This window comes from Rattus rattus, chromosome 2 (genome assembly GCF_011064425.1).
Source record: "Rattus rattus isolate New Zealand chromosome 2, Rrattus_CSIRO_v1, whole genome shotgun sequence".
NCBI lineage: Eukaryota > Metazoa > Chordata > Mammalia > Rodentia > Muridae > Rattus > Rattus rattus.
Window position 1 is genome coordinate 42,605,766 of NC_046155.1, and position 27,965 is coordinate 42,633,730.

General features: G+C 42.9%; 1 protein-coding gene and 1 pseudogene across 3 annotated transcripts in view; one reads left to right on the plus strand and one right to left on the minus strand.

Annotated features, from left to right (window-relative positions):
* Positions 1-27,965, minus strand: part of Hpse2 (heparanase 2 (inactive)) — a 1,004,606-nt gene that overhangs the window by 723,291 nt on the left and 253,350 nt on the right. The window lies entirely within an intron of this gene.
* LOC116894728 lies at positions 5,376-16,999 on the plus strand (annotated as a pseudogene).

A 27,965-nucleotide genomic window follows, 5' to 3' on the forward strand; every position in this document is an offset into this window, starting at 1 on the left:
GTACAGAGAGAGACAGATAGACCAATGGAATAGAATTGAAGACCAGAAATGAACCCACACACCTATGGTCACTTGATTTTTGACAAAGGAGCCAAAACCATCCAATGGAAAAAAGATAGCATTTTCAGCAAATGATGCTAGTTCACCTGGAGATCCGCATGTAGAAGAATGCAGATCAATCCATGCTTATCACCCTGTACAAAGCTTAAGTCCAAGTGGATCAAGGACTTCCACATCAAACCAGATACACTCAAACTAATAGAAAAAAAGTGGGGAAGAATCTTGAACACATGGACACTGGAGAAAATTTCCTGAACAAAACACCAATGGCTTATGCTCTAAGATCAAGAATTGACAAATGGAATCTCATAAAACTGCAAAGCTTCTATAAGGCAAAGGACACTGTGGTTAGGACAAAACGGCAACCAACAAATTGGGAAAATGTCTTTACCAATCCTACACAGATAGAAGGCTTATATCCAAAATATACAAAGAACTCAAGAAGTTAGACAACAGGGAGACAAATAACCCTATTAAAAATGGAGTTCAGAGCTAAAAATAGAATTCATCGCTGAGGAATGCTGAATGGCTGAGAAACACCTAAAGAAATGTTTAACATCGTCAGTCATAAGGGAAATGCAAATCAAAACAAACCTGAGATTTCACCTCACACCAGTGAGAATGGCTAAGATCAAAAACTCAGGTGACAGCAAATGCTGGTGAGGATGTGGAGAAAGAGGAACACTCCTCCATTGTTGGTGGGATTGCAGACTGGTACAACCATTCTGGAAATCAGTCTGGAGGTTCCTCAGAGAATTTGACATATACCCAAAAGATGCCCCAACATATAAAAAAGACACATGCTCCACTATGTTCATAGCAGCCTGCTTTATAATAGCCAGAAGCTGGAAAGAACCCAAATGCCCTTCAACAGAGGAATGGATACAGAAAATGTGGTACATCTACACAATGGTATATTACTCAGCCATCAAAAACAATGACTTTATGAAATTCATAGGCAAATGAAGGAAACTAGAAAATATCCTTCTGAGTGAGGTAACCCAATCACAGAAAAACACACATGGTATGCACTCATTAATAAGTGGCTATTAGCCCAAATGCTTGAATTACGCTAGATGCGCAGAATACATCAAACTGAAGAAGGATGTTCAAAATTTGAGTGCTTCACTCCTTCTTTAAAAGGGGAACAAGAATACCCTTGGCAGGGAATAGGGAGGCAAAGATTAAAACAGAGAGAGAAGGAACACCCATTCAGAACCTGCCCCACATGTGGCCCATACATATACAGCCACCCAATTAGACAAGATGGATGAAGCAAAGAAGTGCAGGCCGACAGGAGCCGGATGTAGATCTCTCCTGAGAGACACAGCCAGCATACAGCAAATACATAGGCGAATGCCAACAGCAAACACTGAACTGATAATGGGACCCCCATTGAAGTAATCAGAGAAAGGACTGGAAGAGTTTGAAGGGGCTCGAGACCCTATATGAAGAACAATGCCAACCAACCAGAGCTTCCAGGGACTAAACCACTACCCAAAGACTATATATGGACTGACCCTGTACTCTAACCTCATAGGTAGCAATGAATAGCCTAGTAAGAGCACCAGTGGAAGGGGAAGCCCTTGGTCCTGCTAAGACTGAAGCCCCAGTGAACGTGATTGTTGGGGGGAGGGCGGTAATGGGGGGAGGATGGGGAGGAGAACATCCATATAGAAGGGGAGGGGGAGGGGTTAGAGGGATGTTGGTCCGGAAACTGGGAAAGGGAATAACATTCGAAATGTAAATAAGAAATAATCAAGTTAATAACGAAAAAAAGGAAAAAAATATAAATAAAATTCCAATAAAAAATAAAATAAAGATAATTTGAAATAAAAAAAAGTAGTCTAAGGACAATGTTATCCCCCTCTAAACTCTTTAAATTTTTTAATAACCTCAGGAATTTCTTTCTTTGCTATCTAGTTGTAGGGAGGTTGAAAGGGTATCAATTGGGTGGAGAAGGGTGGAAGAAAGAAGAATTCATAAAGTAGCAAAGAAAAAAAACCCAAAAACCTACATTCCTCCATTGCTGGTGGGAGTACAAACTTGTTCAGCCACTATGGAAATCAGTCTGGCAGTTCCTCAGAGGAGTTAATTTACCTCAAGATTCAGCTATACCACTCTTGGACATATGCCCAAAGGAAGATTCATCCTTCCACAAAGTAACATTCTCAACTATGTTCATTGCTGCTCTATTAATAATAATCAGAATTTTAAACAACATACATGTTCCTCAACAGTAGAATAGATAAAAAAAATTGTTACATTTATACAAAGAAATATTATTCGGGTGTTAAAAATGATATTAAATTTGCAAGCAAATGAATGGAATTAGAGAAAAATCATCTCAAAGTAGTTTTGATTTGCATTTCCTTGATATCTAAGGATGTTGAGAATTTAAGTGTTTCTCAGCCAATACTGGAGAGACAGAGGGAAAGGTAAAGATCCTCAGGCAAACTACCCAGTTCCCCAGCAGGAGTGGCCTTTGGGTTAGCAAACATTAAAAATCCATTTTCATAAGAAACAATGCAAGAACAACCAACATCATCTATGACCACTGCCATGAGCTGGTAAGGGTCTTGACTACTGGGGAGACATTGACTTTACCTCTGATCAGTGGGGTGACGGAGAATGTCTTAACACATTCATCTCTGTTTGCATTAAATACTCTTTGGCATGTTATACTATAAGAGAAATAAACCTTATCAGCATATATTTAAGCAAAGAAACATTTCCTGATGGATAATATCCTGAACCAGAGAAAGTTTAGGGTTACAGCACCCTTCCATGTCAGCAGGCAGCGTTTATAGATAAAACAGAAGCTTAGCATGTGCACACAGCTTGATTAGTGCCAGCTTCACTTTTGCCTTATTTGGCCTTGCAGGAGAGGTTGGCATCCAGGATTAGTCAACTGCTTTGAGTGACTGACTTGATCTTCATTGGATGAATATAATCTCAAGTAACTGTATAGTACACTTGACTATCAGTTTGTGTTTGGTTAGTTTGTTACACACAGAAGCTGCCTTTAGTCAAACTCAGTCAGTTTAATTGACTCTATAAGACATAAACATGAAAATTTTGTGTTCAGGCTTCTTACATTTTGTAGAAATGGATGTTCTAGCCACAATTCTATAGACTTTTTTCACCCTCCCCTCTCATTGCCATGACCTTCATGTTAGGGATGGAACCCAGAGATGTGTGGTTTTAAGCAAGTTTTCTGGCAAATGGTCCACACCTCCAGACCCTCCATCCTTCATTCTAGAAGATCCTTTCCTGGTGAGCCTCTTTGCCCTCATCCCTAACTGAGGGATTTTAGGCATGTACTCCCCTTCTGAGCCAAATCTCTGTTAAGAACTGTGTAGTTGACTATGAGTGTAAATGACTTCAGTGACCCTGGGCTCAGCCCTGTTCCTGGCTCTGTCTGGTATTAAACCCTCTTTCATATTTCATCTTTGAAGTTGGAGATACATAGGGCAGTAAGATAAAAAAATGAATTGTTCATAGAACAGTTCCAAGATTAGAAAGGCAAGCATGTGAAGAAAAAAACCAAAGATAAATTAACAATAGAGGACATTAAAACAATTACCAACAAAGAGAGGCACACAGAGAGAAACATGGGAGCTCAAAAAGAGAATAAACATGAGACAAAAGAAAGGTGCTGAATCAGAGAAGAAGAGAGCAAGAGGACAGAAAAGGAAGGTGGAAAACACAACTAGAAATAGACAAAGGATCATGAGAGAGAACAGAGAAGAAACACATGACAAGCTGTCCCTAGAGAAAAGGGGTGGTTGGAATTGTATCTAAGGAATTGAGAAAGACACAAACAAAATAGATCAAAAGACTCATGGTGATAGATACAGACACAGGATCAGAGAGACCATGAGAGAGAGAGAGAGAGAGAGAGAGAGAGAGAGAGAGAGAGAGAGAGAGAGTCATTGAGCTGCTCTGGAAAAATCTAGGTCACAGAACAAGTTCTAAGGGAATCATCTCAGAGAGATACTCGATAAATTACTAAGCTCATGTCATCCAAATTGTGGAAAGGAGATGCTTAAAGACATAGGGGGCCTTTTTAAATACACCCACACAGGCATAATTTTCCCAAAACCTGGAAGCTACAGAGGTTACTGGAAAATCCCTGCTGAATCTGGAGGACCCAAAATTTATTCTTTCTACAAGAAATGCAGGAAGCAAGATGGAGCTGAGACTGAGGGAATAATCAAACAATAACTGACCCAACTTGAGATCCATCCCATGGGCAAGTGCCAATCTCTGACACTATTACTGACACTCTATTATGCAGATGGGAGCATAACTGTCCTCTGAGAGGCTCCACCCAACAGCTGTCTGAAACAGATACAGATATCCACAGCTAAATATTAGACAGAGCTCAAGGACTCTTACAGACAAGTTTGGGGAAGGATCAAAGGCCATTGGGGGTGGGGGTTAGGAACACCACAGGAAGACCAACAGAGTCAACTAACCTGGATCCTTGTGGGATCTCAGAATATGAAACACCAACCACACATGGGCTGAACCTAATTCACATACACACACACACACACACACACACACACACACACACACACACACACACATACACGAGTGGAGATGTGCAGGTCTGACTTCCTGTCGGTTGCTCAACAACTGGCATGGGGGCTATCCCTAAAATTGTTGAAGTTGGTCTGTTTCCCTACCTAGGCTGCCTTGCCTGGCCTCAGCAGGAGAGGTTGTGCCTATCCCTGCAGAGACTTGATGTGCCAGAGTAGGCGGATACTCAGTGAGAGCCTCTGCCCTCTCAGACAAGGAGAGGGAAGGATGGGTAGAGGGACTATGCAGTGGGGGGGGGATCTTGAGGAGGAGGCAGTAATTGGGATATAAAATGATTAAAGAAAGAAAGAAAGAAAGAAAGAAAGAAAGAAAGAAAGAAAGAAGGAAATAAAGAAAGAAAAGTTCCTTCATATATGTAGCACACACAGATTCATGCCTAAGTAAATGGGCAGATAAAAGTAAACTGACAAGTGCAGAAATCGAAATGTGTTACTTACAATGCCTTTTGTCCTGTGTATCTATTTCATGATGTCTTTGCCAACATCTAAGGTTGGGATAAGGGAATGGGGAGTGAACAGGTCACCAGGAGACCAAACAGGAGGTATGGGTGCTCACATACCTAGACAGTGATGAGACCGGAGGGGCGGGAACAGCTGGGGTTGCTTAAGTGAGTAGGGATAAAAGATCCTGCTGGAGTGTTCACTGAAGTCAACAGTGCTTAGACCAGGACCCTGAATCTCAGTGTCTTGCTCCTCCTCACTCTCACAATGGGCTTCTTGTTGTTCTTAGTCAGCCAAAGTCAGCCAAAGACCCATGGACACTTGCCACCAGGACCTCGTCCCCTGCCCTTCTTGGGGAACCTCTTACAGATAAAAGGAAGAGGCCTTCTGAATTCTTTCATGCAGGTGAGACAAGCACAGGACTTGAGCCCTGTGGGCTTAGCCTGTATTGGCTCTTGGAGGTCACTCAGCAGGAAGAGCAAGGGACTCCTTACAGACTTTAGATTCAGTTGAGAAAGTCAACTGAGTGAAAGGTAACATGCTGTCTTGCGATGACGGTGCTCAGATAGACAGGCAAGTCTTCCTGTGTTGGAACTGTTTAGGGCACTGTGCTTGTAGTGCAAGAGGTATGAAGGTATTGAGGTGTAAGCATGTAGTTTCACTCTTCGGGACTTGTCTTTTCTAGAAGAGAAAGAAAAATGTCAGAGGCATCAACTATAAGTTTTGCTCCTGACAATCAAAGAGATGAGCCAGAGGTGTTCCAGGACAAAGAGCAGGAGAGAATGGGCAGGAAGTGAGGTGAGTAGGTAGATAGGGCTAATCAGTTTTGAACACCATGTACCACCCAAGACACAGACACTGGTACCATCTTTACCAGTCTCTGTATTGTTGCTTCACAAATGGTACTTCATGTTAAATTATCACTTGTTCATTAATAATCAATGAAATACATTACCCCATGTCCCATTGAGAGAGATGATATGGCGGCAGCAATCCCAACTTCCTGCCCTCCTTTGGTGTGTAACAGAACAGCCACCTGGATTCAGTGGCATAACCATTCGTATTTATTTAGCTTTTGAGACAAGGTTGCATCTCTTTCAGCTAATCACAAACTCATCCTCCTCATTCAAGTTTCATATGATATTGATTATCTGATCTGTAGGTTGTTATTTCACTGTTCCATACAGTATGGTATTGTGACTCCACCTAAAATCATAAACACATCAAACATATAGAGCATTTTCATGGAATTATTCCCTAAACAACATGAGGCCTGACCATTTCCATTTCTTAATTTCTATTATCTTCATGGACATCTAGACTGAGGTAAAGGTTACAAGAGGATGAGTGTAGGCTGTTTGTAAACATACACCATTCTGTTCAAATGCTTTCAGCACTGGAAGGTTTTGATGTTCCTGGGACCAATTCCCTGGAGATGCCTAGAGATGGTTGAAATGACAGGTAGTTTCCTGACAGCCTGTACTGTAGACATGATTGACAGTCAGGACTACAACCAGGCTTAATCCATTTCTCCTCCCAAGTAACTCAGTGGGTGGGTCAGGGCCATTCTTCTGATTGCTGTCAGGAGGTATTTATCAGGTTGAAACTGGTCACAGTAAGGATGGATTCTAGATGAGATGTCAGGAACTGCGGACCAAACTGAAGGGCATGGTTGTGGGTCTAAATCTACATTGTATCTGTATTCATATCTATAAACAGATCAATATCTATTTGTTTTGTTTTGAGATAAGACGTTACGTAGACCAGGCAGGCCTCCAAGTGGATACATACCCAAACATAACTACTCGTTCTCTGACCTCTAATTCCTCAAGGTGAGTTCATAGTCATATGTTTAGAGTCCTATTGCTGGTGCCCTGATTAAGATACAGCCAAATGTGTAGACCTGCTGGGTGGTAAATAACCTTTCAACTCTTAGGTCGTCAGTAGGGAAGAATAGCCAGGGGTTGAGATGCCTATTTATCTATCTGTATCTAAGGGTTTTAACAGTTTAACAACAATGTCTGTGCTGACTAGCCACAATCCTGGTGCTCTTGTTGTTTGGTAGCTTCAAGAAAAATATGGAGATGTGTTAACAGTACACCCAGGACCAAGGCCTGTTGTCAGGTTGTGTGGGACAGACACCATAAGGGCGTTTCTGATCGACCAAGCTGGGACTTTCTCTGGCCAGGGAACAGTTGCTGTGCTCAATCCAGTTGTACATGGATATGGTAAGATATGGGACATGGTGGAGAGGAGAATGTGGCCCAGGTAGGTGAGTCTGAGAGGTAGGACCCAAGCTGTGGGGAAGGACTCTGGATTCCTTCCACCTACCCATGTTTCCCCTACTTTCTTAGGTGTGATCTTTGCTACTTCATAACTGTTATCTTTCTGAGGTTAGGCATCATAATGTAAATATCTGTGTTTTCTGATGGACTCAAGCAACTGCTGTGTTGTTTGATCTCCAAGGGATTATGACCCATAGGTTGACAACTGCTGGTCTTAGTGAAAGGCAAATGCAGAGCTTCAGTGAAGTGAAGGAAGCAGGAAAAACTTCAATCATGTTCTAAACAGAAACTCTGTTTCCTGTGCTTGTGTTGATAGGAATCAAGGAGCACAGAGGCTGTTGGGAGTTGTCGTTTGGTAGAATTCTGAGGCACTTCTGGGTCCTTCTCAATTCCTTACAAGAAGGCCATCTTGTAGACTTAGTTTGCAGCTCTATTTCTTTACAGCAAGCATCTGCCTTTCTCTTATTGATATTTCTTACTAGAGCTGAGGTGGTGAGCTGAGGTGCAGAAGGAGGAGAGGAAGAAAGGTGCAGAGTTTGAAAAGAGTGGCTGGAGAGAGAAGTCATGTTGATGGAGTACCCAAAGGAAAACAAGCTATAAGGCAAAACTGACTAACTCAGGGAAGGTTCTACGTGGAATCAGAGAATATAGATATGCCAGCTCCAGGGAGAGGGCAACAAGGATTTATTGCTGTTGGACAGACCTCATCCCTCCAACCAACAGGGGCCATGATAGAAACTGGCACACAAAGATAGCAGGCAGCAGGTCCTTATAGCTTCTCAAACACCACAGAGCCTAGAAGTCTCAGAAGGGATGGAGGAGGATGGGCAGATGGGAGTGGGGTGCTCAGAACTTGCTAATCCACACAGAATATCCTTGAAACTTTCTCAGCTCTTTCTGCCACTGGGAATTAACTATCAGCTCAGAGTCAAAATAGTGACCAGGGAAGAGGTGCCTTGTGGAAATGAACTATACATGATGTCCCTCTCAGCCCCTGGCAGTCTCAATCCTGCCCCCTGTCATGAGTAGCTGTGTTGTCTTGGTGAACTTAGCTATCCTCTCTGTATGCTAACAACACTGCATTTTATGTCCAATATCCTGGGTAGTCAAATATAATGATGCATTCAGAGCTTAGATTAGGACTTGGTCCATTATATGTGCTATCGATGTTAGCTGCTGTTGCTATTTTTTGAGTAGTGAGTGGTGGGGACAGCCTCACGAGATGGAAATAAATTCAAATATTCCCCTGGTTCTATATCTCCTGTCTCCAGTCTTGCCTTCTCGTCCTCCAGGAGTCCCCCTGATCCCCACCTTCTTCTTCCTGGGCATTGCAGCAAACATCATCTGCTCCATTGTCTTTGGAGAGTGCTTTGACTACAAAGACCACCAGTTCCTGCATCTGCTGGATCTGATCTATCAGACATTTGCCCTTATGGGCTCCTTGTCCAGCCAGGTCAGTAGGTGGGAAGAGAGGAGCATCAAGGGCAGAGAAAAGAAGAGATTGCTTTTTGGGTGAAGGAGGGAGTGCCTTAGGACTGGAAGAAAGACAAAGACAGCACAGAGAAATAAGGAGGCTGAGACCTCGAGGCAGGGAGGCAGCATGTTTAACAGGTTAGAGAGACCTGAATGTGCAGGGTCATCCATACAAGGAGAAAAAAATGATGTGTTATGAAGATGTAGCTCAGAAGAAAGAATCCTGCTTTGTTTTCATTCAGGATCACCTGGATTCCTCCACAACAATGTATATCCTGGGTTTGGTGGTATACAAAACATGAAATTCCAGCATTTGGGTGATGAAGTCTGGGGTATCAGCAACTCAGGGTGATCCATGGCTACACATTGAATTTAAGGCCAGACTTGCTAAAATGGCATATACACCCACAACCCACAAATTAAAACAGAGATAATTCAGCAAAGAGGCTTAGGAAGGAGCACAGAGGAAAGGACAAAAGAGATACAGAGAGTGCAAGACAAAGATTAGAGGTAACAGTGTGTGTGTTCGTGTGTGTGTGTGTGTGTGTGTGTGTGTGTTCGTGTGTTCATGTGTGTGTGTGTGTGTGTGTGTGTGTGTGTGTGTGTGTGTTGGGGGGTTGCTTCATGAAATCTGAGTGCCTAGGAGCACTACCCACTTCCTGTGTCCTGACAGCTCTAGGTGAGCCCCTGAGTCTCTGTTTCTTATGGGTGTTTCAGCTTTTCTCTGGCTTCTTGAAATACTTTCCTGGTGTCCACAAACAAATCTCCAAAAACCTACAAGAAATCCTCAACTACATTGACCATAGTGTGGAGAAGCACATGGCTACCTTGGATCCCAGTGCTCCACGAGATTTCATCAATACCTACCTTCTGCACATGGAGAGTGTGAGTCATGCATGGATTAGAGAGGGGGCAGGTTGAGAGTGAAGGATGGGCATGGTGTCAGAGAAAAAGAGGGGACAGAGGATGAGGAGGAGAGGTAGAAAAAGTGCAGAGGAAATGTAGACTGTCTGGAGGAAAAGAGAAAGGGAGGAGAAAATGACGTAGGGAAAGAAAAGCGGTGTGAGTGGGGAAGAAACAGGGCAAAGAATGAAAAGCAGACAAGATCACAGAGTCTGGAGAGATAGCTCATGGTTTAGACACACTGTCCAATATGGCAGATGACTGGAGTTCCTTTCCCAAAAGCTACGTTAGGCTTCTCATAATCGTATGTAACTCTAGCTCCATCGATTCCAAAGCTGTTTCCTAGCTTGTCTGGCAAATACACACACACGCACGCGCGCACACACACACACAAACACACACACACACACACACACACACACACACACACACACACACACACACTGCAGACACCCACTGTCATATACACATAATATACATAAAATAAACCTTTTTTTAAAAAAGAGTTGGAAATGACCAAAGAGACAGAGGAGTCAGATTCTAAGGACCAGAGTAGTCCAGGGAAGACTGAAGAAAAAGAGGATAAGAGACAATGAGACAAGTGGTGTGAACTGCTGAGGGGACCTATGCCAAGTGGTCCAAAAGTGGTGTGAACTACTGAGGGGACACGTGCCCAGAGGTCCAGAGAGTGTGGGACACATGGACAATGACTAGAAAGGCACATGCATCTCACTACAAGGATCCAGTCATCCCTGACCCTTCCTTCTGTCTCCCATCTGGAGCCAGGAAAAGTCCAACCATCACACAGAGTTCCATCACCAGACTTGTGATCTCTGTGCTCTCTCACTTCTTTGATGGCACTGAGACCACCAGCACCACACTCTGTTGCTCCTTCCTGATCATGCTCAAGTACCCCCATGTCAAAGGTGTGCCATGGGTGAACAGTTGGGGATTTTTAACTTCCTTTTGGCTGCAGGGGTTCATGTGGATAACAGAGACATGGGCTTCTTACATCTGGAGCTCTGAAGGCATTGTTTGGTTTCCTCTAAACGAAGGCAGTTTTGTGGTGGTGTTTGAATGAGCACTTGGCTGACCTGTATTCTGTTGTTTCTCCTATCCATTTAAAGGTTGATTCAACTGTCAGTTTAACCATCCTTCCCTCTTTATGTCTTTACATCCATCCATCCACCCAGTCAGTCATTAATCTGACCATCCTTCCCTTCTTCTATCTTTCTGTCTTTACATCCATTCATCCATCCATCTATCCACCCATCCAACCATCTCTCCTGTCCTTCCTTCTGTCTTACATGAATCCATGCACTCATCTTTCTATCCATTTACCTCTTCACCCATTCACCCACTCTGTTCACTAACCCTGACATCTATTCTCCATATGTACACTTATCCATTTTCCACCGATCCATTTATAAGCTTATTCAGCAACTCAATTAGTCACCTGCTCATCTGTATATCCATAGATTTTTTTAATCCTTGAATCACAAGCCCACCTTCTCTATATCCATAAATTATTAATCCTTGATTTCTTCATCTCTGATTCACACAAGGACATATCACTCATTCATTCATTCATTTGGATTAATCAACTCATGAGTTTTATTCGTTTATCAGGAATATTTGAGTGGGCTATTATTATTGATTCATTGGTCCATTGAAATATAAATCTTCTCATTCTCTAATCCTTCCAACTGACCTTTGAATTCACCCTTCATGTGTCCACCCACTCCTTCATGTATCCATTTAATAACTCACTCATTTAGATATGATTTATTTGTCATTCAATACAGCTATTAATTACTGTATTAATCTTCATTAAATTTAACATTCAATAGATCATTGATTAGTTGTGTTGATTAATTTTTGTGTTTATGAAACAATTATAAATTTTAATCGATTACTATAATGAGTAATAAGTGAAAGACACACATCTTATTTCTGTCACTCATCAATCTTTCCTTTTATAAGCTGGCTCATCCATTTCTTGGATGGCTTACATACACACATTTAAAATTTTTAAAAACAATGTGAAGTTATTTTGAGCATGCCTACAAAGCTCATGTGTAGACATGAGAGAACTTTGTGTATTCTGTTCTCTTCTTCCACCTGCACATGGGCTCTGGGTGTCAAAGTCAGGATGTCAGGCTTGCAAGTCAAGTGCATTTATTAGTTGAACTATTTCCTCAGCTAACATGTTCATATTTTATATGTTGTAATGCATACAGTAATTTATTTCACTTTTATTTCTGAGGACATATCATTAGATCATTAGGTACATGTTAAATTTTATTTTAGTTTAATGTGCATTGGTTTTTGGCTACATGTATGTCTGTGTGAGGGTGTCAGATCACAGGGACTTGGAATTACAGACAGTGTGAGCTGAAATGAGTGCTTGGAATTGAATTTGGGTGTCCCCTCACCGATCAGCCAGCACTCTTAAAAAATTGAGTCATCTCTTCAGACCCCTGGATTTTAATTATGAATGTCCTGCAAAGGGTAGAGAGAAAGAGAGAGAGAGAGAGAGAGAGAGAGAGAGAGAGAGAGGTGGAGAGAGAGAGAGAGAGGTGGAGAGAGAGAGAGAGAGAGAGAGAGAGAGAGAGAGAGAGAGAGAGAGAGAGAGAATGAATACTCTGGATTGACAGTTGAAATGGCCCTTTGCTGAAAGTTTTCCTTTTCTCTCTTTTGCAAGCAAACCTGGAGCTTATTGAGAAGAGACTCTAGTATGCTCTACACATGGATGGAGAGACAGGTCCTTGCAAGAAACACAAATATGTGCATCCAAGAGAGCACTGTGTGTTTCTCAGCAGAAACTCTGAACTGTTCCTGGGTTATTGGATCCCAGAAAACAGGTTGCTATGCATTGCCTCTGAGAAAGGGGCACTGTCTATTGTCTCCCCTTTCTATGCAGAGAAAGTCCAAAAGGAGTTTGATCAAATGATCGGCTCATACTGGCTACCAACCCCTGATCATTGTACCAAAATGCCACACATTGATGCACCATCCACGAGATTCAGAGATTTGCAGATCTCACCCTGATTGGTCTACCACACAGAGTCACTAAAGAAACCGTGTTCCGAGGGTATTTGCTCCCCAAGGTGAGACCAGCTGTGATTCCTCATTGCTATTCCATCCAGGAGCATCCTCCACTCTCCTAATCACCAACCTCATCCTGTCTGTGGTTTTCTAGCACTGTGTTTCATAGGGACTGACTGTTTTACATATGGGAGTCAGGATATGTTAACCTCTTTATATTTCATAACCTCTTCTAGAACACTGAGGTGTACCCCATCCTGAGTTCAGCTGTCCATGACCTACAGTACTTTGAACAACCAGAAGCCTTCAATCCTGAGCTCTCCCTGGATGCCAATGGGACACTGAAGAAGAGTGAAGATCTTCTGCCCTTCTCTACAGGTGAGACAAACCTGTGATTACTTTCACAGACAATAGAGGGCAGGTCCACCCTCGGAATACAAACCAATAAAGTCCCATTCTACTGAGTCTAGCCCATCCCTTCCCTGAAGGATAAAGCCTACCCTGGGGATAAAGCCGAATGAGGGGATACTTGAACTAAAGAATCTTGGTCAGGAGGACTTTAGAGGAGTATTTAAAAGCTCTAAACCTGAGAAAATTCATTTGCTTAAGAAACAACAGCAAGAATAACCAATGTCATTTATATACACTACCATGAGCTTGGTTGGGCCTTGACAGCTGAGGAGGTATTGACTTTAGCAGTGAGCACTGGGGACATGGTGCATGTCTTGACACACTTGTCCCTGATTGTATTAAATACTCTGTAGCCTACTCAATTGCAAGATAAATCATGACCATCTATTTGAGCAAAGAACCCATTCATAACGGTTAACATCCTGAGCTAGAAAAAGTTCAGAGTTACAGAAGATGGTAGTGTTGGTCAGAGGTGACCCATTTGGAGTTGAGGATGTGGCTATAACCTGACTCAGGCCAGTGGCACTCTTCTCTTACTTGACCATGCTGTAGTAGTTGGCAGCCTGGGATTGGTTTGCAGCTATGCTTGGCTGTGATTCAGTTATTTGCAAGCAGAATAGTTATGTGCTGGTGCAATATAACGTCAATGCTGTTTGCAGTTCATCACTAATAAAATTAGGTTATTTTTTGTTATGTATATGGTCAGCCTTGTGTCAAACTTAATTCATTTTAACAAGGTCTAGCCATGAAAACCTCTATCTAGACAGATTCCTTGTCTTTGGAGATAAAGGAAAGTCCAAGAAAGAACTCCTCAGACTTTTTCATTCTGTATTGACGATTGAACCTGCGATTTGCAAATGTTAGGCAGGAACTCTAACACTGATGACACCCTCAGCCCCTCACTGGGGAATTCTAGACTGGGGCTCTACCACTGAGCCACGCCCCAGCCCCTCACTGGGGGATACTAGGCAGGGGCTCTATCACTAAGCCACACACATTCCATCACCAGACGATTGTTGGCAGGGGATCCACCACTGAACCAGACCCACAGACCCTGTCTAGAGTTGAGTGTCTTAGAGAGTTCAGTGACTCAGGGCTCAGTTCTCCTCTGAAATATCCAATGTACTGGCTTTCTTCTCAATTAATCTGTATTCAGTGTGAGGACAAGTGGTTGGATAAAAGTGAATGTCTCCATTCCATAGCTGTAAGTTTAAAGGGAGGCAGGAATGGAGATAAATAAGGCTAGAGACAGAGAGTAGATGATAGAGAAAGGAAGGAATTGCAACAGGAGGCACAGGGAGATGGAACGTGGTGTACAAGTCAATATTAAGTGTCAGTGTGAGAACATAGAATTAGCTGAGAAGAGTGTTTCAGTTGAAGAATTGCCTACATTAGCATGGTCTGTTCCTTGATTGTAAAGTGATATGGGAAGACCCTGACCACTGTGGGTACCATTAATCTTTGTTTGAGGCCCTGAAAGAGAGGTGAGATCTAAGCTGAGGTCCAAGGAAGTAGGCAGCATGCTTTGGACTGTGGATATGGACAGGATGAGCTGTTCCAAGGTCTTGTTTTTTTGACTGCTCTGGCATGACAGTCAGTCATCTGGAATGGTAAGTCAGAGAGAGGTCCCTTACTCAACCATGTTGATTTTGTTGGGATATTTGTCACGACAACAGAAATGAAAGCAGGACACAAGAAGACCATGGCAAGAAGAGGCATTTTAGGATACACAGTGGAGTGGGACAGTAGAAGGACGAAACAGTCTAATATAGAGGTGAGGGGTGTAAGAACAGGGGGAGGGGAGATAATGGAAAATTAACAGAGGAATAAAGTAAGAAATGTGATCAAAGAGACATAAAGAGGAGGATGCTGCACAAACACATGACAAGGAAAGAATAGGAGGGAAGAGAGGGAAGAAAGGGAGGGAAGAGGGGGAGAGAAGGAGGGAGGGGAGAGGAGGAGAGGGAGTAAGAATGGAAAAAGAGAGCATAGGCATGGGGAGAGAAAGGAGAGAGGTGAAGAGGTGGAGAAAGAGGAGGGAATGGAAGTGGGAGAGAGAGAGAGAGAGAGAGAGAGAGAGAGAGAGAGAAATGAAGGAAGGAAGGGGAGGAGCAGGAAGAGAGAGGATGAGTAGGGGAGGGGGAAGAGAGGAGGGTAGGGAGAGAGAGAGAAAAATGATAGGGAGTTTAGACAAGAAAATAAGCAGAAAAAGGAAAAAAGTGAAAGAAAAAATATATTTTGGGTAAGAAGATACATGTTGACTGCCCTCACCCACAAAACAAATCAATGAAGCCCAAAAACATTACAACCTAAGAACCAGGGAAGGTGTCCAAATCACCAGCTTCAGGCCTAGGGACATCCTATTGAAAGAGATGGCGGTAAGTCTTTAAGGTGTTCTGTGAAGTTCTGTGTCACGAAACTGGTTCAAAGAGAACCATATCAGAGAGCTACTCCATAAATGACTAAGCAAACCTGAATTATGGAAAGAACATGTCCAAAGGGATGGGGTGATTTTCCTAAATACACTCATACAGGGCACAATTTCCCAACAACAGGCACAGGGATTGTTGAGATATCCCTCCTGCACCTGGATGTCCTGGGGGAATAGGATGTACATTACTGAGGTACATGGCAGGCTGAAGTGCCTGCATAAGAGCTTTTAGGGTCCCTTTGCTCTATGGTGGCCATGCCTGAAGTTCCAACAAGCAAGGGCTCATTATGTCTCTGAGAAAGTGGTGGGTGCCACAGAACCCTTATCACATATACCTGGTCATATTCAATTGTCTGAGCTGTTCAGAAAGAAATTTGTTGAAACTCATCAATCTAGGACTGAGACCATAAAAGGGGGTGAAAGAGGTTCAGAAAAAACTTCTGCACACCCACATAAACACGACACATGAATAGCTTTTCTTCCTTCTTTTCTTTCTCCTCACTCTCCCGTGTTCTTCCTCCTTTTCTTCCTCCCACTTTCCTCTCTCGCCCTCTCTTCTTTCCTCTGCTTTCTCCTGCCCCACTTCCTTCTCTTCCTTAGTTTTTTAAGATTGCAGGGGAGATTCCTTGCTATACAGTCCAGGCAGTTTTGAAGCCATGATCTATTTCTGTCAACTTTTCCACGTGTTAGAATTACAGGAATCCACCACCGTGTCTGGTTCATATAGAACTATTAATACCAGCCAGGTGTCAGTTAAAGAGTCATTACATTAACTTCGTGCTCATAATAACTTTACAAGCTGCCTACTATTGTCTCCATGAGAGAAATGAAAATCCTAAAGGTATCATGTTATAAAATGTTCACACACACCCACCTATCCATCCTCCACTCCAAGTTGGTCCCAACTACCTCTGGGGCAATAAATGCTTTGGAAATCCAACTCTCACAAGTGAATGCCAGCCAGCTACAAATATTTTGCTTGGCTTTATTGAGGTTTGGAGGGTTTCTTTATAATCTCTTACCATTGTGGGTTAAGGGACAAACTCACACTTTTTATCGCAAACCCAAGGTTGTCTGGGATTAGGGAAGAAACAGTACAAAGGCTATATCTGCCATGAGGCTCACATGACTTGTCTTTTGCGTGCGCAGGAAAGTGCATTTGTCTTGGAAAAGGCATTGCCTGAAATGAATCATTCATTTTCTTCACCGGCATCCTCCAAAACTTGTCTTTGGCAAGCCCTGTGGCTCCTGAAAACATTGACTTCACTCCCATTAAGAGTGGTGCAGGTAAAATACCCTCAACATACCAGATTCACTTCCTGTCCCGGTGCATGGGCTGAGAAAGGAAAGTCAATGGACTCATGTTTCCCCAACTCCATACCCTGTGAATGGAATAGGAAAACCTAATGAAGTGGCTTTCTTGATGTACGGACAGAGAGACTTCTGGAGGCCAGCGCTTGTTCTGAGTCACCTCTCTCCTGCTTGTTAACAGCCATAGTCCCTACTTCCCAGCAATCTAGACTCCAGGATCTGTGTGAACAGACTAGAGATGGTTTCTCTTGATTGGCTCCAACATACTCCCATGTGTTGTGTTGGAGGGTCATGTTTGAGGACTCCTTGATAGACGAGTAACAGGCCCTATGATGGCATTACAGTGCTAGGGAGTAGTGGGGAACAAGACCATGCTGTGAGTCTAGAAGAGCAACCCCCCTCTTGCTTCTCTTTAGATTGAGATGAAATTCATATAATGAAGCTGACAATTTTTTTTTAGTTTTGTATTCTTAGCCAGAGTCTCACATAGTTCAGACTGACCTCAAAATCCTATATACATCCAAAGATGTCTTGAAATCTTGATCTCCTGCCAAGTACTGGCATCACAGGCACATGGACCTACACCCAGATTTTAAAGTGACTATATCTTAGTGTTTATATTTTAATCTCTTTTAATTTGTTTACAATACTGGACAACTTCACTATCTAATTCCAGGTATGTTGTCACACTTAATCAACACTATCCCAAGCACCAACCTATTCAAAAATCAGTCCCTCAACCCATCTCTCCATATTCTCGCCTGCACTCAACACCCACTGTGCCACTTTTGTCTGAGTTTTGTGTCAGTGGACTGGCCTGACTTGTGTGTCTTGTAGAAAAAGCAACAATATGATCTTTTATCCCTGCTGTCTTTTATGCCACACCCAACTTCTCCGGCCCCTGTACTCTGCAGGCCAAAGTCACACACCTTCACAGACCTTCCCCATTCTCTCTCTTAGTTTCTTCTCCCTGAATCTTCTCTCTAGACAAGGATCTCCTCAGCCCTCAGTCCCTGATCTGTGTGACTCTACTTAAATTGTCAAACATCTCCCTGTAAGTCGTCCACAGATCTCATGAATACACAAACCTTCCTCACCAATCAAGAAAGGATTCCTGCTATGACTTTGTGTGAGTGTGGCTGACATGCTTGTTTGTTGAGACAGGATCTCCCTATGTAGCCCTGGCTGGTCTTGAGCTCACTAAATTCTATCTGCCTCAGCATCCTGAGTGTTGCGATTAAAGATTTGTGCTGCCACACCTTCATTGAACACTGGTGAGTTGTTTTATTTCTGTGTTTGTTTGTTGTTGTTGTTGTTTTGTGTTTGTGTGTGTGTGTGTGTTTGTTTGTGTTGGTGTTTTGTCTGTATGTATATCCTTGCACCATGTGAGTGTCTGGTGCCTGTGGAGGACAGAAAATGGCATCCGATCCCTTGGATGGAGTTAGTAATTGTTGTGACTTCTGCATGTGGGTGCTGGTCATTGAACTCACGTCTTCTGGAAGAGCAGACAGTGCTCTTAATCACTGAGAAATCTCCAAAAGTCCTTTTGCTGAGAACTTTTCCACTACATCCATACTGGGTGAAAGAAGGAACAACTTACTGTCCTGCTCACTGCTGTACTGTGAGCACTTGGAACAACACGTGACTGATGTCATGTAGTCAAAACATCTGCCAAAAAGTAATAACTACATACATAAATAAAGTGATGAAACCATTCGACTCACACATTGTGTGGCCAGACCTATTTAACCTTCTTATGATGCCCAGAATTTAATCCCTGTCCCTAAAGGGATTAACTTTGTTTCAGTTCTGCAATCTATCTGTTCTTGATCCCTCTTGCTGCCTTGACACTTTCTGACAGAGGTGGGCTGGAGCCACACTTTTATTGGGGTCGTCTGAACCTCTCAGCCTCCACACACCACACTGTTGGGACCTGCAGGTTCCCTTAAGGGGAGTGCTGTTTACATAACATCCACTAATGTGATGATATTTCCAACCAGCAATTGAGGCTTTGGACCTCAAATCTGAGCTACTAATTTTCTGCCAGCATGACCTGTAGCCCTTGGAAAGTTACCAGGAGCTTTACCAAGGTAGATTCCTGACACACCCTACTCCTCCAGTCACAAAAATATAAGAACAGAGAAACCTGCTCTTCAAGAAAAGCAGGAGAAAGTAAGGGAGAGGAACACAAAGTTCCAGCTTCTCCTTTTTAAAAATTGCCTCTTTTCTGAGATTAAAATGTATTTACCTCATTTCCCACTTCTCTGTCCATCCAAATGATGGCATATACTACAGCTTCTTCAATTTTTCATTCATTGCTGTTTCTCTCTCTCTCTCTCTCTCTCTCTCTCTCTCTCTCTCTCTCTCACACACACACACACACACACACACACACACACACACACACAAACACACATATCACATTCCACAGTCTCTAATTCTCAGCATGGTGGGAAGCTGTCGGTCTCCGTCAATTGCCATCTACTGCAAAAATTAACTATTTCTGTTTTTATTCATTCATTTGTTTTTCTTTTTACTGTTGTTGTCTTGTTGAAATGGAGTCTTTTCATATAGACATGACTGTACTGGAACTCACTCTATGGACTAGACTGGCCTCCAACTCACACAGATCCACCTACCTCTCCATTCTCATAAGTGCTGAGATTGAAAGTGTGTACTGCTACTGCAAAGAAATTTCTCTGACGGTGGATGAGAGATGTGCTAATCTATGACTATACAAATAAATCTTTAGGCATGAGTTTGGTATGATATCTAATTAGCACAGCAATAGTAGGTTCTCAGCTAGGTCCTATGATCTACCTTGCCATGTGTTCTTGGCCTCCTTACTAGTGTTATACTGAAAGGTAGAAGTTTTAAGGTTGTTTGCCCCCCAGACAAAAAAAGTTTAGAGCAGAAGAAAAAACTGGTCAGGCTCTGGAACTGCAATTATACCAGCCAGTTCGGCAACTCTTTCCCAGGAACTAACTGACCATAAAGTTAGATTAAAATCTTAAAGAATAATCTTGAAAAACAGGAAGCTTCTCCCTGGAACTGGTGGACCATAAAGTTAAACAATCTTGAGAAACAGGAAGCTTCTCCTTGTGATTTTTCATTGGTATTCTCGATACTTTCCAATGACGCCCTTCCTACCCCCTGAGTTGTGGTTTCTTACTTTAAATATGTCGAACTCCTCTGCTCCTGCGTGAAATATGAATCTTGACCCCAGTGCACTGGTTCCTATCAATAAACCTCATGTAAATTACAGCAAGGACTGTCTTACATGAGGTCTGGCGGGGTCGTGTCATCATGAGACTTGAGTGAAGGTCTCCCTGCTTTGGGGGCCTTTCATTTGGGGGCTCGTCCAAGATCAGCAACCACCCCATCTCTGAAGACCCACTTGGAGGTGAGATAGCTTCTGTGTCTTTGTGCTTTGTCTGTGTGTATCTGTGCCGACTAAACTCTGGGTCTGTATTTGCTCACGAGTTCTGGTTTTGTAGTCACTCTCATCTTGGGTAGAGTTGGAGGCTTGTGTCTCAGGAGAGACAGCAGGTGTGAGTGGTAGATGTGCCTGGGGATCACTGACTGTGTTGCCATGAGAGACGTCCCAGGAGTTCTGGGGGAACCCCAGGGATGCCTGGGAGATTCCTGTCTGGGTACCGGTGAGAACATTGTAGTTCTGTATTTCTCCTTGGATTGGAGAAATCTGCACGTCCTCCCAGTCATCTGTATTTCCAGAGTGGTCTTTGTCTGTGTGTCTTAGGTCTTTGTTTCGTGGTACCACTGGACAGAAGTTAGGGCTAGAACACACAACTTGTTAGTTGAGATTAAGAAGGGACTGTGGTAGACTTTTTGCTCCTTGGAGTGGCTGGCGTTTGATGTCGGCTGGCCTCCAGAGGGCACCTTTGATTTAACCATTATTTTCGTTCCACTCCCCTTCATCTGCCTTTGGTGAGCTCACAGAAGCTCCCATCTGAATCAGTTCAGTTTTGTGGTGATCTCGTGGCAGCCACGTGTTTTTTGTTTTTGTGCGCACTTCTGTCTTTTGTCTGTTAATCTTTTGATTGTCTTTCTGTGTGACTGAATGCTATTTGTCCTCTTCAACAGATCTCTATTTTCTGGGCTCTCTTCTTGTTTTCTCACCATCCCACTTGAGATGCTTGTTAGTAGCTGTTACAGGAAATACAGAATCCTACTACAGTCCAGAAAAAATGTTCCAGACATGGATGGAAGGTCCTCACTCCTCCTGTTGACTCCAATACATCTGAAGGTAGGGAATGCTACAAATCTTTCATCAGACTCCAATGGTGGGTCTCCGAGGGGCTGAAAAACACCCCACCAATTTGCCTAAAGTAAGAAAAAGATATAAAGAAAACGTTGCAGAAACTTGAAGGGTTAAGCTAAGTCGCTGAGAGAGTTAGTGTAAGTTACAGAGAAAGTAAGGTTAAAGTGAGGTGAGTTTAGGTGATGCAAGGGCAGCTACAAGGACATCTGCTGTTGCCCTGCAACACAAGGCTTATGGAGAATTCATAGCTGCCACTGACTTAGATATAAAAAGAGTAAAAAAAAAAAAAGAAAAGAATTTTTAGCTGACCTCCAAGAATCCCTATCTTCTCTCTCAGAGATAGCCCTTCAGAATAAGAGGAGATTAAACCTGATATTCCTTAAAGAAGGAGGTCTGTATGCTACACTAAAAGAAGAATGATGTTTTTATGTAGACAGTTCAGGAGTAATTAAAGACTCCATGAGTAAACTTAGAGAAAGGTTAGACAAAAGACTGAGAAGCACATCAGGGATGGTTTGAGAGGTGGTTTAGTAGATCTCCTTGGATGACTACTCTGATATCTTCCCTTATGGGACCCTTCTTAATTTTGCTTCTGCTTCTGATTATAGGTCCATGTGTGTTAAATAAACTAGTAACCATCATTAGAGAAAGAGTGAGTGCTGTTCAGATTTTGATGTTACGTCAGCAATATCATGTTTTACAAGGTCAAAAAAATCAATATTATAAAGATACTTAACTTTAGTTCTATGATTAGAACTACCCACTAGAAGAAGTGGGTAATGAAAGGTAGAAGTTTTAAGGTTGCCCCCCCTAGACAAAAGTTTAGAGCAGAAGAAAGAAAGTGGTCAGGCCCTGAAACTGCAATTACACCAGCCAGTTTGGCAACTCTCTCCCAGGAACTAACTGACCATAAAGTTAGATTAAAATCTTAAAGAACAATATTGAGACACAGAAAGCTTCTCGCATGAACTGGAGGAACATAAATTTAAAGAATTTTGAGAAACAGGAAGCTTCTCCTTGTGATTTTTCACTAGTACTCTCAACACTTTCCAATGACGCCCTTCCTACCCCCTCGAGTTGTGGTTTCTTTTTTGAAATACTTCTTCTCACCACCGCTTGGGGTCGAACCCCTCTGCCCCTGTGTGAGATATGAATCTCGACCCCAGTGCACTGGTTTCTATCAATAAACCTCATGGAAATTACAGCAAGGACAGTGTTACGTGAGTACTTGGGGGGTCGCGTCATCCCGAGACTTGAGTGAGGGTCTCCCTGCTTTGCCAGTCTTTCAACACAAGGGCTGTATCTTGTGAAGTGGACCTCAAAATCCATCCAGAAAGTGTTCTAAACTAAGTGTCCTATAATATTAGTTTTTCCATTGTTCAATAGGCATGTCTTTGTAGGCTGGTCGTCACTGTTGCTCACAGGGTTCGTAGCTGGGTAAGACTGATGATTGCATTCCTTCCCCAGTCATCAACATAGCACCTTGTAATACTATGAGTGCTGGTCAGTAGGGGTGAAGCTTCCTGGCCAGTCAGCACCTGATTGATTTCTCCATGTTCTATGACTCAAATATGTATTATCTTCAGCAATAGGGCTGTACCATCCATCAAATTCTGGAGGATATCTGTCTTAGGGTTTTATTGCTATCAAAGGACACCATGACCAAGACAACTCTAATAAAGGCAAACATTTATTTGGGGCCGGCCTACAGTTTCAGAAGTTTAATCCATTATCCTCATGGCAGGGAGCATGGTGGCACACAGGCAGACATGATAGATGAGAGCCCCATATCTGGCTCCAGCTCTGCAGGCAGCAAGAAGAGACAGACATTGGGCTTCGCATGAGCAATTGAAACCTCAAAGTTCACCCCCAGGGAAATACTTCTTCCGACAAGGTCACAACTGCTCCAACAAGGCCACCCCTCCTAATCCTTTCAAATAGTGGGAATCCCTATGAGTCAAGTATGTGAGCTTATGGAGACCATTCCTATTGCAGCCACTACATGTGGCTTTTTTGTATCATAAAAAGACCTGTGGTGTCTAGTAGGGGTACTTCCTCCACTTAAATGCCTCAGAAACGTGTATCCACTTCCTCAAGCTTCTTCTACAGTGGTTGGTTCACACTTGTCTTTCCCTGATGTTTTAGGATTAACTATTACTCTCCATATACCCTCCTTTACTCCACACTCAGCTTCCTCACATCCCTTAATCCATCTGTGCCATTACTCCCATCCCACTTCCGCCGCCAGAATTCTATCCTTCCAGGCCCAGAAGCTCTGCTACCTGCAGGAGTCCTTAAGTGGTATTTTCCGATCAGTAGATGGCAGTACTACATTATGAGATGCACTGATTGGCATCTGGTCAGGAATTAAGGTCTGCAGGTAGGCAGATTGTGGTGTGTGTGTGTGTGTGTGTGTGTGTGTGTGTGTGTGTGTGTGTGTGCTGCTCTTTGATGCCCTCGGGAGTTAGGCAATGGGGCTTGTGGGTGAGCAGGGAAGAGTACAGGGGAAGGTTTAGAGCTATGACACAGACTTATTTTTAAAGAAGTGGGAAGGGAGGGAAGGGAACTGTGGGGAACTCATACGCTCTTTGAATCTTGCATTTGATTGTATACAATCTGGCCATCCAACCTGCTCTAGTCCCCAGGTCTCTCCGGACAGACTTCATCATTGATCTAGGGGAAATCTTTAGGATTTCAGAGTTGAGAAATACTTTAAAAGATTTAATGCCAGATAAGCAGCTCAGCAGAGAAGAGCTACTCATGCAGGGGACCGGACTTTAGTTCCCTGTACAAATGTAAGGTGGTTCATGACTGCCAGTAACTACATCTGTGGGGATTCAGGGCCCTCAACAAAGCCAGACAGAAAGAGAAAAAAGAAAAGAAGAGGGAAGGGAGGCTTGTGGAGGTTGAGAGGATGGTGGTGCTAAGGGTGAGAGCAGGGCATGCACAAGCACCTGAGTTTGGACCTCCAGTATCCACATAAAACAACCAGTACCAGTACACACACACTGCACACACATAACACATACAGCACACATCACACACACACACAACATACATCACACCCACACATATACACACATATACCCATGCACTCATATATACATAAATATGAATTAATAAAAATTTAGAGTGTGCTACATACTTAAAAAGGAATTTCATGTAGAGAATCTATTTCAATAAAAATATCTGTTGCCTTTGTGCACCTGCCTTGAGGTTTATAGAACACTCTACAATATAAAAAGTCTGGCCTTTAAACAATATTTTGTAGATTTTTTTAATAGGTTGGAAGTTTACAAAGCCCTTTAAAATGTACAATTGCAGACTGTATGCAGGACTGAACCCTTATAAATACCTTGTGGCTTATAAAGTATTTTACAACCTACAAAGACGTTTTTGTTTGCAAAATTTCTTTGGCAGCATGCATTGTTAAAAAGTGATTTTCTATTTCACAACATAAATATTTTGTTAATTCCCGAGTAATGTTCACAAAGAAGCTTTAACAGATAAGTCTTTATTTTGCCTACAAAGCTCATTAAGCAGAAAACTTGATGATAGCTTAAATTTTTCAATGCCCTTGAAGGGAGGGAGGATTTTTCACTCTTCTAACATTGAAATGACACGTGTTTCCTGGGTGTCCACTAGGGGGCAGTCAAGATGCTAAGCGTTGGATTTGGCAATTAAACCAAAGACACACACACACACACACACACACACACACACACACACACACACACACACACACCTGTTGTTTTGGTTCCATTTCTCTTGGCACAATAAAGTATCCTGACAAACAGCAGCACAGGGGAGGAAGGGTTTATTCTGTTTATAACTCCAAGTTTTAGTCCATCAGAGAAGGAGAAGTCAAGGCAGGAACTTAAAACAGGTCCACATCACTTCCATAGTCAGTAGCAGAAAGAACAAATGCACCCTTGCATTTGCTTAGCTAATTTTCTCTACTCTTCTATATCCAGGTCCCCAAACCAGGGAATGGTGCCACCCACAGTGCGATGGAACTTGTTACATCAATTAACAATCAAGACAAACCCCCACAGACATGCCCACAGAATAACCCAATGTAGACTATGCCTCGCTGAGACTTTCTTCCCAAGTGATTCTACCGAGTAAGTCCCTGACATGAAACATCATTCAAACAAACAAACAAACAAACAACCATACCACATCCCTTGGTCTCTGACATTTTGGGTATGAAAATGTAGAGTCAGTGTTATACTGTGTAACCCAGGCTGTTGTCCTCAGATGATATTGCGTCAAGCCCCTGTGTGCTAGTGTGACCTGGGCTTGGTGCAACCTTGGACTTCACAAAATAGGTTAGACAGTGGCACTGCAGGCCATATTCTCTCAGCCTAAGAACCTATGTTGAAATCTCCAGAATCCTTTACTGCCAAGTCACTCTTGTTCCAGTATTTGCCCTACAGAGGGAACACCAGTCCCAGGAGATCAGACCTCCATTCTCTGTTTTTCATTGATATAATGACAGCAGTGACAACTAACATTCACAGAGAAAAGTTCCTTTTGGCTCAAAGTTCTGAAGGCTCCACTGTAAGCAGGAAGGCCTGTTGCTGTGGGCCATCTGGTGGGCATGTTGTAGAGCAGTGCTAGGAAATGTTTGGTTCAACAAGTTACTCTTACTTCAAGAACAGAGGAAAGAAAGAAAGAAAAAAGAAAGAAAGAAAGAAAGAAAGAAAGAAAGAAAGAAAGAAAGAAAAAGGGAAGAAAAAGAAACAAAAGGGAAAGGAAGGAAAGGAAAGGAAAAGGGCAAGTAAAGAAAAGGAAAGGGAAAAATGAAGAGATATGGGTCCCCCAAAGCCTCTTTAGTCATACCTCCAGGACTAAGGACATCTCACAAGTTCCTACTTCTGAAAAGTCCACCATGTTCAAATTGGGCGATCCTGAGGATCGATTGACAATGTAGACCTATGGGAGACATACTTCTTTCCCCCACTTTCTAAACCTAACTTTCACACACCGAGTTGCTATTTCTCCTTCCCCCAGTCAGCATTGGAGAAGGCATTGGAAACTAATGAAAGACAAAACTGGACTGTAATGATCTCTCTCTCTCTCTTTCTCTCTCTCTCTCTCTCTCGGTTATATGTGCCTGCTGTACAAGCATAAGAACCCTAGTTCAAATCGACATCATTCATGTAAAGCTCTGGGCATGGCCATGAAAGGCTGTAGCAATACCACTGGCAGGGGAGCATAGACAGGAGCATTGCTTGGGCTTCTTGGCTGCTGAACAAATTAGTACACTTCAGGCTCAATTGGAGAACAAGTTTGAAGTGAATAAGGTGGAGAATGAAAGAGAACACCTCACAACCTCTGTGCATGGACACGAACACACACACACACACACACACACACACACACACAGAGAGAGAGAGAGAGAGAGAGAGAGAAAATTGTTACCCTAGCCTGTTGGTGTTATCCTGCTTTTCTGTGAAAACCCCAATAAATACATCTCTTTTTCGTTTGTGGAGCTGTACATGGAATGAACCCAGGGCCATGAGAATGTTAAGTGCTCCACAAATGAGACATGGACCCAGCCCCTCACTAACGGATTCTAGGCAAGGACAGCAGATGTCCTTGTAGCTGCCCTTGCATCACCTAAACTCACCTCTAAGATAATTTTCAGAGTAATTTTCAACTCTCTTTTGTATCTTACGAAGTCTTTAGCATCAGGATTACAATCTGGACACTATCTGAACCTACACACAAAAGTCATGACTGCCTTTTAGAACTTCTAAACTTATACAGGTTGTGATCCCTGAGGCACAGTCCCAAGAAATATTAGGAGTACTAATCTACGTAAGGCCTTCATTGTAAGGGGATGTACACCATTTGCAAGAGAAATTAAGCCTATCCCTACACCTACGATTCGGGGACCTATCTCGATGGAACCCAGGGCAAACATGAAATTCTTGTTTCTAAAGCACACTCATCAAGTGAACATTACAGCAACCTCCCAGTCATGTCTCTGATGTATCCACTTATCTGATGTGTAAGTCTAGGGAGCTTTTAAAAATCTGAGTGCCCCCTCTAGGTCCCAGTACCCCCGAGTCTGAACAGCTAGTTTGCGGCTGGTGAGGGCTGACACTTGATGGTTGTCAGGGTGATCAGCAGCACCAGATGCAGTCCTTTCCAGAGGGGCTCCAGTGTCTGGGCTCCATGTCATCATATGTAGCTAAGTCTCCGATCTGGAACTGGTGAGATGTCTCAGGGGTCCCCAGGTATAAGCTGCTGTCAGTTGTGACCAGACTTCTTTCTGTATCACCTGTAGGTCTTTTTTGCCTGGCATATAAATCATTATTACTATGACATGTTGGTTTAATAACATCATCTAATACAGTCAGAGGAGCTGGGTCCCATATAAGATCTCAAAGTGGGTAAGACTGAATCTGGAAGGGGTATTTCTTGCTCTGAAGAGAGCAAGAGGGAAGGAGTGCCACCCAGTCTGCACCAGTCTCCATGGTCAATTTAGTCAGGGTCTTTTTTAGAGTTTTATTTATTCACTCTACCTGTCCTGAATTTTGAGGTCTGTAGATGTAATTTAATTTCCAATCGACCTCTAAATGCCTGACCACACCCTGGCTTACCTTGGCAATGAAAGCAGGGCCATTGTCTGACCAGATTACCTTGGGTACCCCAAACCAGGGGAAGATTCCTTCCAGTATCTTCTTGATGGCTACCAAGGC